The sequence below is a fragment of the Rhamphochromis sp. 'chilingali' genome (assembly GCF_963969265.1).
Source record: "Rhamphochromis sp. 'chilingali' genome assembly, chromosome: 20".
Lineage (NCBI taxonomy): Eukaryota > Metazoa > Chordata > Actinopteri > Cichliformes > Cichlidae > Rhamphochromis > Rhamphochromis sp. 'chilingali'.
Window position 1 is genome coordinate 6,325,266 of NC_137947.1, and position 14,537 is coordinate 6,339,802.

At 39.3% G+C, this 14,537-nt stretch overlaps 1 long non-coding RNA gene across 1 annotated transcript; it reads right to left on the minus strand.

Annotated features, from left to right (window-relative positions):
- Nucleotides 1-11,790: 11,790 nt before the first annotated feature.
- Nucleotides 11,791-12,837, minus strand: LOC308388205. Its single transcript, XR_013970063.1, has 3 exons — nt 12,764-12,837; nt 12,420-12,596; nt 11,791-12,230 (listed from the first exon to the last, which is right to left on the minus strand). It is a non-coding gene; the product is annotated as an uncharacterized lncRNA (long non-coding RNA).
- Between the last annotated feature and the right edge of the window lie 1,700 nt (nt 12,838-14,537).

Sequence of the window (14,537 nt, forward strand, 5' to 3'; positions counted from 1 at the left end):
TGGTTGTTTTTCTATGCAGGTATACTTTTATTGTTTGTTTGAGTTCATTGTCATGTTGAAAAATGAAGCAGATGCTTTCAAGATGGATCAAAATCTGCTGATACTTTTCTGCATTCCACAAATTTTGAGAAGTGCAGCGCCAAGCCATGTCGGGGGTTACAGACATTCATTGTTTTGTCTCTCCTAACATCCTCCATACATACTGACAACAATTTGAACCAAAAAAATAATGTGGAGTCATCACTCCTTTAGACCTGTTGCTACTGATTTTCAACCCAATTGTTGTGTAATCTGGCTTTTTACCTTCCTTAATAAATGCTTCTTGAGCCACCCTTCCACTGGGACCATTTTTAATGAGGCATCGGTCAACAGTAGATGGATCAACTGAAGGGCCAGATGCATCTCTCAGGTCCTGTGTCAGGTCTTTGCTGGATTTTTTCCTTTTTCTGAAAGACATGAGTTTCAGATGCTGTTCATATGTTACAGACACTTTTTTTTAGGCCTGCCACTTCTTATTTTGTCCTCAACTTCTCCAGTTTCCTCATTTTTAAGGACACACTGCACATCATGCTGATTTATGCCAAATTTTGGGCTAATAGCTTTGTCATGGTCTGGAGTCTGCGACTCCGTGTTTATGTTTAGTTTATTAGTATTCTGTGGATTTGGTTACCTTGGGTGTTTGTACTCTTCTGTTTCATGGTTCATGTTCCTATGTTCTGTGTCCCCCAGTCTGTGTTAAGTTGGTGTGTTATGTCATTGCGTGTATGTGTTTCCTGTTTTATTGTGAAGGTCTGCGTCTTATGTGAGTGTTTTCAGTTTGCCTCCCTAGTCTCGTCACGTTAATCACTCCCAGCTGTGTTCCCCACCTGTGTGTAATCTCCCTGTGTTCTCTGAGTGTATTTAAGTTGTGTCTTCTGTCATGGTAGTTGCTGGTTCATCTGTGTTGTTTCCCCTCCTCTCCCCGTATGTATTTCCCGGACCTCCCTGCATCTTCGTTTCTGGTTTGTTTTGCTAGTTTTACGCAGTTTAGGTTTCCGGTTTCATGTTCACCCACCATTGCTGTTTGTACCCACTCCTGTAAATAAATACTCACCTGCACCAGAGCTGCCGCCTTTTGGGTCCTTTCTCCAACTCCACACGGCTTGCCCCGGCAAACCGTGACAAGCTTGTTGCGAATCACCTTGTCAGTGCAAAAACGTTATTTTATGCCTGTTAAACCGTGTTATTGTCATCTACTTCATCGATTCAAGAAAACAAATTGGAATAAATAGTGTGTTTTTGCAACAGGCTGCTGAAGGAAAGTGAAAAAGTAGCCATTCTCCAAAGAAAAACGATTGGTCAGTATCAAATTAAAAATGACAAGGTCTTCTGGCTCATTGAAAGCAAAATATAAAGAAGTAAGGGGTGGCTCAAGATTTTGCATAGCGCTGTAGTTTTAGGAGAAGATGCCTTACATGTTCTGAACCAGGCTTGAGTAACATGCCCTCTTCTCCTGTCCTCTCTCCGTTTTCGTGGCAGCTGCTATAGCAGACTGTCAGAATGAGTGTTGCCAACGTTCTCCACTTCGTTGAGTCATTTATAATATGGTGAGACATGATGTGTGACCCAAACATCAAGACAACACTGATGCACTAATTCTCAAGCCAAAGTTAGTTTAGAAGGACAAAGAGGGAGAACTTTGTGCCCTTCTTCAATGTCAACTTCCAGCTCGGAAGAGAAAAAACCCCAAACATTTATTGGATATATGTGTGAGGGTCAAAAAAAGGAGTCTAAGCTGCTTTTTCAACATACTGTATTGTGACACATTCTACATTTGGAGAGCAAGATCAATGCTGCTTAAACAGCAGCAAATATTCCACCGGCCTGTATTTCTGTAAACATATCAGCAGAAAAATATTCCTCATGCACCCCTGAGCAAATTAGAATTCCTCGCTCTCATCCTCCACTTTCTCCACCCACTCTCTCTGTCCTCCTACCACATGCCTCCCAAAATGAGCAGTGAATCTCAGCTCCTGCCCATTAGGCTCACAATCACTCACACAGCGTTTTCTCCCTGCCTGCCTCTCTCCAACTCGCACACAAAAACGCACACAACTCTATAATGTAGTGTCGACATTCTCCTTTGCAATAGACCCATTTCACAGCAGCTATTTTAGTATGAAATGGTAAGTAAAGACAGGTGTTCCTGATTGCATTAAGAAACCTTCATGACTTTGACGTCAGTGTTGACCTACTCTCTTATGGAGAAACTGCTGCTATGAAATAGATGTGTGGAGATGTCGGGCTGTTTCAGAGTCTTCCTTCAGCATTTTCCTTGTAGGACATGTAGTAAATATGTTTTCACGCATTTACTTATTTACTCTTTAATCTCCTAGGACCTGGAGGTCCACATATGTGAACACCACATTTTGGGGATATTTAGACCAAAATACTCAATTTTGCTCTACAAGGGCCTGATATCCACTTACGAGGACATTATTCTGCTACTGTTCTATTAAAACTTTAAACGAATATCCTCATATGTAGCTCTCATTTTCCTTAAAAACAAAAATAAGGTAAAAAAAACCCCTGGTAATTCTTTTTTACATTCATCGAGCCCCAATGTGACCAAATATCAAAGAGAAATTAAAAATGCATGCCGTGGAAGAGTTCGGGTCTTAGGAGGTTAAAGCTGCTCCTCGCGCAGAAGAATCGATGCATTAAATAAGATACCAAACTAAATCACTGCATTCAACCCTTCTGATTCGCCCCATCACACATCACGACTTTTTCTCCATGAACGATGTCCACTTTTTTTCCCACCTGCAGTCCGACGGCAGTTTCAGCAGAGCGAGATTTCAGCTGTTAAGAAAGTGCTTTTTATTTTATTTAGTCAGCATTTCTATTTTTAACCTCATTTCAGCATCCCTCAGTTGAGTGTTTTTGTATCAGCACTACGGTATTCATTCTGCGCTCTGTTTGCTGTCAATCACACTCTGCAAACACGAGGAAATTGGAAAAAAGAAAAAAAACATCTCACACAAAACTATCAAAAACCTGTCACTGCTTTAATTGAAATATCTCTCTTGGGTGGGGACGGCATGCAATTTCAAGGTAGGCTTGAAACCGTAAAGTTTTTGCTGTCTTGTTCTTGTTGATGTTTCTTGTCTCCAGCCAGGTGGACTGTGAAGCACTAACATGCCATGTGCGGTAACAGTCAGCACTTGCTGACAGCTTTAAAAAATGCATTATTACATTTTGATGGTTAAATGGTAAATGGCCTGTATTTGTATAGCGCTTTTCTAGTCCCTAAGGACCCCAAAGCGCTTTACACAACCTTAAGGCCCCCGTTAAGGCCTCGTGAACAATTTCTGCGTTTGTGTTTTGTCCTCTTCTGCCTTGGTATACTTGGAGAATTACTTTCTGTAATGGACAGTTCTGCACTTTCTAATCAACATCCTGGCCCCACTTCTAATCCAGGATGAAACGGTGTGCTCAGAAGTAAGATCTGAAGACTTTGTGACATTTTGACGACTTGCAACAAGTGTTCTCGCTTTGCTAAATGCATTAAACTTGAAAAATGCTGTTTTGCATTGTTAAACAACCTGTACTTGTGGCAACTGCTGCTCTGCTGGACAGTGCAAATCTCCAGTCACCAGTGTTTTTGAATGAATCAGTGAAGTTCCTAACTCATGCGGCAGCTAACTCAGACATGAATAACAAGCTGCTCGAGTATTTACATTGGAAGTAACTATAAACCACTGAAGAGACCACTTTGAATTAGCAAAGGATTCATAATTTCCAAAACAAATTTCAGAGAAACCTAAATACATTTTACTATACCGCTCTCCTGTGGAAGCCATTTTTGCCCTGGAGGGCCTAAAGTGGCTTGGATGTTTTCTGATGCTTTATTTTGTACCGTCATGGTTTACATCCCTACTGTGGTCTTGGAGGGAATTTGGAAGATTAGCTACTTCTGTGGATGGTCACTGTTGTTCCAATCTGAGGTCTATTACTCTGGATATGTGAAGCTCACAGAACCTCAATAGTAGCTTTATAGTCCTTCCAAGACTCGATTTCTATCACCTTCCTTCTCATATTTTCTTACCAATGAGCTCTTTAAGTAGACTTTTTAAGATGGTTTATAGGAACAAACATATATAACAGGGTAATTGAGGCTCTTAAAGTTATATGGGACCAAACAGCTAGCCACCTGCCTGCTTAGCTCTGAGGCAGAAATGCATCCTGTACATGTCATGAGAATGACCTCGGGTGTCGACACTAAGTAAACAAGTATCTTGAGGGGACTGGTGTTATGATTTGGTGCTATATAAATAAAACTGAACTGAAATGACAAATAGTGGTTTTATTGGATAATACTAAGGAAGGAATCTGGACCTAGAAATGTCTAGTTTTGCTTCAAAACTATCGCTATACAAATGCAGGCCATTTACCATTTACCATTTCAATATTTAAAGCTGTTTGCCAGATTTTGCAGCTTACGGGGCATCCATATGTTTAACGATTAGCTTTGTCGCTGATGGTTGGTCATCAGTGAACCGTCTGAGCTCCGGTTGCCTAGGTAAATGTGCTGTAATTTGTCAATCAACTGTATCGTGTGTTCCCACTGGTACAGTGAGGGAAATATTCAATCGCCTGGTGAATTTGTAAGTTTGCTCACTTGGAAATGAGAAAGAAAGAAATGAACTCAAATTTTTATGGTAGTTTCACTTTAATGGAGAGAGACAGCCAGAACACTGAAGGTGCTACCAGCATGATAATGACCTGAAACACACTTCCAAGGCAACAAAGGAGCCCATTAAGGTCATGGAGTGGCCGAGCCAGTCTCCAGACCTCAGTCCCATAGAAAATCTGTGGATGAAGCTTTGAGTTGTTCAGCAGTAGCCAGGAAACCTAAAGGATTTAGAGTTTCTGTCCGTGGAGTGGGCTAAAATCCCTCCTGAGATGTGTGCGAACCTGGTGACCAACTACATGAAACATCTTACTCCTGTGTTTGCCAGTAAGGGTTTCTCCACCAAGTCTTAAGCCATGTTTTGCTTGGGCAACACATGTTTCACTCAATGACATGCAAATCAATGTATAACTTTTATTTAATGTGTTTTTTTCTGGATTTTTCTGGTTGATATTCTGTCTCTCTCCAAAATAAAACACAATTTCTTTGTAAGTGAGCAAACTTTCAAATTCAGCAGGGGATCAAATAATTATTCCCCCCACTGCAGTTGTTTCGGTGGTTGAGAATGATGATAACTCGGGACTCGGTCACTTTGCGCTACCAGCTGTTATTTCACGTCGTTGCTGAATGCCTTGTACTTTCGAGCCTCTGGTGGCCACGGCGCTGTGAATTCTTTCATGTGTGGACACACCTTAAAGGTGCAAATGTTATTTTAAAGGCCCATTTGGTTTACATTCTGTCTGTAACTACCTATGATTATTAAAATTCAATGTCATGTAGCAGCTGTGCGCACATTAACGTGATTTTTCCTTAACCTAAATATTCAGTAGTTGCTGTGCACAGATACTGCTGAACGAGTTCTCTGAAAAAAAATAAAATAAAATAAAAAATAGAATATGTGAACATCGATGTCTGGGGAAAAAAAACTTCGATCAAATACAATATTTCCACTTAGACAACTGACATCCATCCTCAGAAGTGAATGACAGTTGTTTGGGTTGTGCTTCTGTTTCGCCAAAGAGACAGGGCTGTCAAACCTGAACAATATGTGCTCACACAGTGGTGAAGCAAATGTCATTGTGCCCCAGTCATGAATTTATAACTGTGGCGTCTTTTCCAGCTTAATAGTTGCTTTGGTCACTTTTGAGCGAAACTCCAGGTTTTCAGACTCTATATTTATACTCAGTTTCCCAAAAAATCTGTGTTAATAAGATAACTGGCAACAGCAGAGCTAATGTTTACGAGGCGGTGATGTTTATTTGTCACAGGTAAGTGGGCTCTGTTTGGACTGAACACAAACCTCTGACACTGACTAAATCTAACTGTGACTAGCAGACATATGCTTTTCCTCCAAAAAATACTGATCTGTGTCAGTTTGGCTCTACAGTGGTTGTAGGACTCTGAGAACCAGCGAGCAGGTGGCTGTATTTGTACGAACTCTGTGTGTGGGTGATAGGGGAGAGTTATTATTTCTCAGTGTCCGCTGGCATTTTGCCGCCTTTTATTTTTTTCTCCCCTCCTCTGGCTCTGCTGTGTGTTCCTCCTGGTGGTAGGGACTACAGTCCTGCTTGCCAAATGGCCTAGACTGCCTGTGTAATTCTGGAGGCAATCTGCACTTATGGGCATGACACACATTCACATATGTACACCAACTAGGCTGATGGAAAAACTGGGTTTGCAGTGTAGTTTATTGTTCTGATCCAGCAGAGGATCTATTTATCTGACAATTTGTCTTTTTTTCCCTACCACCAATTATATGGGACATGTGCTGGATAGAGCTGGTCCAACTCCATAAAGTTCAGACATTTAAGGTGACAGGGTGGCTGTGGCTACAATGTAGCTTGCCATCACCAGTGTGTGAATGTGTGTGTGAATGGGTGGATGACTGGATATGTAAAGCGCTTTGGGGTCCTTAGGGACTAGTAAAACGCTATATAAATACAGGCCATTTACCATTTAAGGCCTACACTGAGCTGCACCAGGTTGTTTAGGATCAGTAATACAGGCTGTCATGTCTTTTACTGGGCACACAAAAATAAAGGAAAATGAGAAATACGTTGAAGCTTTAGCATTTGCAACAAATTGGAGCTGCAGTGGCTGAAAGAATGGAAAGAGGATAAGAGTTTTCGTTTTATTCCCCTTTGTAGTCATCTGCAATCAGTTTAAACAAAGAGGATGACGATAAACTCTGTGACAAAGGATGATGTTGATCTGTATAGGCTGTGAGACTAGGACGTTGTTTCGCCAGCTTTTTCAAAGTCACAGGCAAACATTCATGCTTGTGAGAAAAAAAAATACAGTGAAAGGCAAATCTTTCTGGAAATTGCCAGATCTCCATATCCTATTTTTCTTTATCAAGTCTATTTTTTTCTGCATCTGTGACAGATTTCTAACTTGCTGGTACAGCAGGGTTGCAAACTGTCACGCTTCTGGCACGTGACACACACTTTCACCTTCAGTCCCACGCGCTCATGCTGCCCAAACAGATCTCCCGCCAAATAAAAGGAGCTTCAAAGCCCTTCCTTTATGAAACAAACAGTTATGCTAAATTATTTGTTTTTCAAACATAGAATTCATTAGAATGATTAGACCTTTCTTTGACTGGTCCATGACAGCTGGGATAGGCTCCAGCCATCCTGATACCCTGACAATAAATATCTCATAAATATCCAAAGGACACAGTTTAGATGCTTAGGGGCCAGAGGTACAGAAACAAGCAAGCACATCTGTCTCTGAGCTTAAAATTGAGGATCTCCAACGATAAAGTCACTCTAGAAGTTGAAAATTGTATATAATATCTCTCCAAATCACAAGAAAAATTGCCTCAAGGCACTTTACATGTATGTTGTAAGGTAAAGACCCTACAATAATACAGAGGAAACCCCGACAATTACATGACCCCCATGAGCAAACACTTGGCAACAGTGGGAAGAAAAAACTCCCTTTTAACAGGAAGTAACCTCTGGCAGAACCAGACTCAGGGAAGGGCAGCTTCTACCGCGAATGATTAGAGGTGAGGTAGACAGCACGAGTGAGGCATTCTGGAAGAAAGCCAGAGATTAAGAGACGGTGGTCCAAAATCTAATGATTCTTTTTTGGATTTGTAATTCCATCAATATTGGCAAGAGCCACACACCACAGGCTGAAATGTAGCATCAAACCATGAAAGAGATTCCACTGTGTTTTAGAGCTGTAGACCCTTACTGTTTTACTTTTATGTGCTTTTGTGACAGACCTTTAGCAACAAAGTGCCAATTTGAAACGGATTCTTTCTTAAGTTATCTGTTCTGTGTAAATACAAGGCTGGTTAATGCCTGAAAAAGCAACCAATGGAGAACTATTGCTCAAAATCACATACAATTACAAGAAAGACCGTTTTACTGAAAGCTCAAGCCAGTTTACCCAAATGATTAAACTATCCACTCTCTCAATTAAAAGGAAAGAAAGATTTGACATGAAAATGGGCAGTTCTACTACTTTCAGCAGCTTAAATCCTTGGATTGCCTACATCTCAAACCTATATTCTGTTACATGCCAATTTTTCTAAGAATAGAAAAGTTGGAAATCCAGTCAGAGATGGCAGAGAGTGGATGGTGGAGTAGAGACTTTATGCCTTGTAAACTAGTTTGTTGTGAGGGAGGTGTAAGCTGTCCAAGTTGTTAAGCAGCTTTATCCAATTTCACAGCTCACCTCAACATTTGAAATTCCACTCAGGCCTCTGTTTGTCTCATGTCTTGTTGGGGCTGAGGATAGTAATGGAGGTTTAAACGAACCTCAATGCTTTGCTGCCAAGTGATTCTCTGCTTTTTCGGCAGATTCCCAGTAGCCCCGTGTTATCCTAATGCCTTCCCACAAAGCCTGAGAATGACAGCAGGAGAGGGAGGAATTTAGCTGTTGTGTTTATGGCCCTGTCATGAATGCAACTGTAACTGGCTAGCTGTTTAGTTGCTAAAAAGGTGGAAAACAATATAGTATGTTAGCCACCTTGCTAACTATAGTTTCCTAGTGTTGAAACTGACCAATGGAAGCCCTGTCACCTCACACCACACAAAAGATTGAAATAAAAAAGTAGAAAAGCTTTTGTATCATTATTTTTGGAGTGATAGCTGTAAACACATACTTTGAAAATTAGTAAAAAAAAAAATGTAACTAGTTTTATGTTAACTGATAAGTATATATTAAACATTTTCGGGCCACTTCATACATTGTCCAAAATAAACCCCCCAACATATCATATTGTTTTAAAAGTGCTTTAATCTTTTATTGTGCCACAACAACTAGGTCAGGGGTCGGCAACTTGCGGCTCCGGAGCCGCATGCGGCTCTTTAGTCCTTATAGTGCGGCTCCGCGTGGTTTGGGAAAATAAATTAGAAGTATTTAGCTGAAGTGTATTTTATTTATGTTAGTTCTTTTTTAACTTGTAGTTCTAAATTGTAAGATTATTGTAATATTGAAATATAAAAATAAAATTATATTCTATTATTTTTTCATCACTCAAAATAAGCGTCACACTCGCGGAAGCCAAAACGCCATGCATTTATCAAGACTTTCAACCCCAGGTAGGCCAATTATGGATCTTCGGATCGACATTATGTCAGCAGCTGTTCTCCACCGTGAACTATGTTAAAAACAAACACCGCTCACGCCTCACAGATGACAGCTTACAGTCCTGCGTAAAGATGAAAGTGACTTTGTACAGCCCCGATTTGCAGACGCTGTGCGCAGAGGTTCAGGAGCAGAAGTCCTATTGTAAACATACCACGGCAGACCCGACGATGTTTGCACGAACATGCTTTTCATCATTTCTTTATCGACCACTTTTCACACATGGCTGTACACATACAGCCGGCTGTAGCTTTTCAGCTCACAGCCCGACAACACAACAGCATAGATCGCACAGACGTTAAGGCGCGAGGCGTGATTGCGGGTCCCGCTCAGGTGCGTCCGCCTTCCCTGCAGCTGCGCTGCAGACCACGCCCCGCCGCACACATTAACCAGGTAAAATACATATTTAGGCAGAATTTTGCAAATATCTATTTTTCATCTTTTAGCAGCATAGTGCTTGTTTTCCAATTATTTTTTAAAAGTCAGGTCAAGGCTCCAAAAGCCCAAAGGTGATATAAGGTTGGTGGCTCACAACAGTTTTTGTTTGCTACATGGATCATTTTAGTTCAGCTGGGTGTCTTTCCTTTTGTTATATTTCTTTAAGAGTTCAAAATGTGTTAATTACATAAATAAAATGTAATTTTCTCTGTAGCACTTCATGGATTTCATAAGCAACACACTTTAGTTGTTCACACAAAGAATAAAGGTAAAAAACAATATATACAGTGTTATCTTCGTTTTGGATTTCAAAAAGTATTTGCGGCTCCCAGTGTTTTCTTTTGCGTGGAAACCGGGTCCAAATGGCTCTTTGGGTGTTAAAGGTTGCTGACCCCTGAACTAGGTGTTAGAAAATCATATGTTTTACCCATCCTAACTCCCAGTTTATAGAAGCAGTGCGTCACTGGTATTACACAGAGCCATCGATCACCTAAAAATTGGTGTCTTTTCTTTATTGCAATCGGAATGCTGTTTACAATTGGCACACACACCTTATTGGGTACCACTTTACAATAAGGCTCCCCTTATAGATGCTAATAAATAGTTTATAGCTATATTATTAATTAATCTGTAAATGCTTTATAAACCATTATTAATGGTTTATTATGCATTAGTTAAGGGTGAGAAAGAGGAAAAAAACTGACCGGTTTCTTGCCAAATAGTGAGCCAAATGTGTTCACCTATATATTTCATCTAGAGTTGCTATATTAAACATTTCAGACTAAGTTCCTATCCTGTAAGCACAATCAGCATTTGTAAACATATTTTTTATCATATAAAATTGTACTTCAGAAATGCATTATAAATATCCACAACTATCAATCGGAGCTTTGTTGTAAAGTGTAAAGCATAAAACCATTTATTAATGAATAATAAATATTTATAAATACCAGATGGGAGCCTTATTGTAAAGTGTAAAGCATAAAACCATTTATTAATGAATAATAAATATTTATAAATGCCAAATGGGAGCCTTATTGTAAAGTGTAAAGCATGACACCATTTATTAATGACTACTAAACATTATAAATGACAAACGATAGCTTTGTCGTAAAGTTTAAAACATGTCAACATTTATTAAGGACTAATAAACATTTATAAATGCCAAATGGGAGCCTTATTGTAAAGTGTAAAGCATAACACCATTTATTAATCACTAATAAACATTTAATTGCCAAAAGTGAGTCTTAAATGTATAATGTCACCATTTATAACACTTAGACCTAAATTACAATCAGTGCTTGAAATAACATTTAACTACTGTCAAAAATGGCAATGTATTGTAAGAGTAACACATGTAACATTAAATGTGTTTTTTAAAACACCAAACAGTCACCCACTCCAAAAAAAGTTCATGCCAGACTGGTTCAAACTGGAAATATTTTTTGTATGTCCTTAAATAAGCGTCCCAGTGGTCCATCAGGGTGTCGCGAACCAAGCCAAGATGACCACTCAAGAACCATCAGGTGTTCCTCCAGCAACTTCTCAGTGCGATTTCCTCTTAGTCTACGGACATGTCCTTTGATGGTCATCCAAACCCTTTCCATATGCTGTGTATGACTGCCAGATTGAGGATCTACAAACCACCTGCTGTGATTTACAGTGTAATGTCTGTACCCTATGTTTGTCAAAACATTCTTGTAGGCTCTCCACTCATCACTGATAATGGCACTACCCAACTTAACATGCTGTCTGATCAGAGGAACAAGGTGGCGCCTTGATCGTTTTTCAACAAGTTTTAACACGAGCCTTCGCCTTTTGTCTTTAATTCCCATCATTCCAAATACCCATTTCTTCCTTTTCCATGCATTTCCAAAGCGTCCACGTGCATACTGAAAACAAAAAGAATAAAATTAAACAGAATTAAAATTAAAAAGAATAAAATTAAATATCTACAAAGAAACATTCAAAAAGATGGTTGCTTCTACTAATTTTTTTTACTTATGGTAAAGGTTTCCATGTTTAGAGGACACATTCAGATCTGCATTGATTCTAACAAACCTGTCTGAGAGTTTACCAACCTTTTGCTGATGACGGAGACAGCTTTCATCTATAACCACAAATTCTCTGTCACCACCAAGACGGTGTCCATTGTTTATTCTGTGTCTTTTAATTGCACGTATACAAACATGTCGAATGTGTCTTGCCATGCTACTTAGTGTTCTGGAGCTGCCAGCCACTTCATCATCGATCATATCTATTTGTCTGAGCCTGAGCCCTTGTGAAAATCTGTGATAGAAATTGAGGCAATTATTACTTACTGAGGCCCTAATTTTATTTCACAAGTCTCGTATTGGTGTTCAATTATGAAAGGTGCATTGCTATTAATGTCTACATCTACATATACCTGTAAATGAACTTCATCCAACTGAAAAGAGATGTTTTTGATTTCTCAAAGAGGGAGCTAGTTCTAATTGTTCTGGAAACTTTCCTATGACTTGCTCTTTTGCAGCACCTGAGAACATATCAATGAGTTAAGTAAAGAAATGGACCCTTAAACAAGAGTATTAATTGAAAAGATAATCACAACATTAAGTATGAAGAAAATAATAATGAAAAGAGGTTAATGCTCCCTCTTGCATTGATAACCGAAATATTTTGTTATATTTACTACATGCACTACATTATCATGCATTATACATACCACATATATTGGTCTTTCTTCACCACGGAAATCATTTTCATCTTATGGTGACAAACAGGACATCTAAGCTTCTTTTTTAGCAGGTGTTTCTTCTGCAGCCATTTAATGAGCCTTAGTGCCTTATATTTAGTTTGTTTTCCTTCTATTCTGGTGCGCAATCTCATTCCCAAAGACATTCTGGTGGAAAAAAAATGAGTAATTTATTTTATTATCACCTCGAAACACCGTAAAATACTCTATGGGAGTCTAGTGCAAATCGGTTCAGAGTTAAAGAACTTCACATGCTATATAAAACAAGCCCTATAATCAAAAATAGTCCCACGCAAAAAAGAGGATTGTCTCACCTGTTATAATGTATCTCCGACTTTGTTATGTAGATCTAACCCGCTGGATTCACGCTAAAAAAAATATGTTCTGCTGCCAAAGGGAGGGAAAACAAATTTAATTTAAACGCAGAGGAGCTTATACAACCATCCAATCACAGTTAACTTTATTAAGGAAAGCCCCTCCTCTCAGAGCGCGACAGGCAGTGGAGCGCTCTGGAAGGTCAAGCCAAAGGGGCACGAAAAGACACACTGAAGGCGCTCGTTCAAGTTCCTGCGCCATGGATGGAGCAGAAGATAAAAATTTGTGTGCGTCTGCGACTTACACAGTTAGCACACGTTCGAAGAGATACAAAAAGCAGAGACTGGATGATCTAGATTGCACTAAGCCAACGACGTCAGCAGTTAGACATGAAGGTGAGTATAATGCTAGCTACCTAGCTACCGAGCCATTTGGCTGCTAGCTACAGTGGCTAACTAACATCACATAACATGTGAATAGCTCTATTACTATTGGTTATTCCAAACGATTGATATCACTTAGTTGTATATTTTTAATTTTGTTTATGTGCATCATTAAATTTATATTAAACACCCTGGTAAGGCAGTACACATAAGAATTATTTGCCTTGTTTTAGAAATGTCTGAACCACCACATGTGCACAGCAAATTCAAAAGTGTTACATTTTTTGGTGTTAATAGTCTCCTTGCAAAAGTAGAGTTAATTTTACTCTAAGCAGAGTCACATTCTTTTAATGTAACTCTGAGGTGTAAAATGATAGTAGTTAAAATCGAGTGTTAAAAATGACTCTTTCTCTGTCAAATCTGGAGGTGTTACAATGGAAACATTAACTCCTGACCTCTTAACTCTGAACTCCTAGACGGGCTATGACACCAATAGAGTAAATTCACAGACTCCGCCCCCAGCACGGCTCCAATCGAAGCTGAAGTGAAGCCGTTTCAGAACATTTTGCTCTACATATTTGAATTGTTTGCCATGCTTGGTAAGTCATTTTTTCAAAGATTGTTTCAATTATTATTATGAGCTTTTACTTCTGTGGCTCTTTGGAGTTGAGACAAAGCTGTGTGAAAGGCATTAGCCATGTTGCTCGCTGATAGCATAATATTCTGTTTTAGCTAGCTGAAAGGTATTGTTAGCGGGCAAATACCACAGCCTTGAAAAAAGCTTGCATGTGAATTTTCAGTCAAACTTTTGGTCAAACACACCTAAAACAATGTCTAGAATGTGAAATGTTGGTATAATGGTGCTACTTGAAGCCTGAAAACGATCGCCCATAAAAAAAACGAGCAAACAGCAGTAGCTGACGTCCTGACTGGATTCTACGTTAGCATAGATCCCTCCAGAGTTTTGTGCACACGGTTTAGGTAAAAATGAAAAAGGTTGAGGTTTTACATTTAGTTCAGTATTACCTGTTGCCTGTGTCGTTGTCTTTTGGGAAAATACTTTACACAAGTAGTGGCTCAAAGAGGATTCCTTTTTTTTTTTTTTTTACTGTGCTGCAATTGTTTACTGGATTATTTGTGCCATTAATTAGTGTCAACTAATTTTTATTCAATCTCCGCACAGGATATGCTTGTGAAGATGGAATATGGGGGAGAGCAGAAGTGCGTTGAAGTTCCACAAAGGGATGAATGAAGGACATGCATATTGTATGCATATTTATTCTGAACTGTGCACCACAATTTCAAAACATTTTCTGAAAGATGTAACAGTATACATGTTCTCACTTTCATTAGAATTTTGTTTATCAAAAGGTCTGACATGGTAAATGCA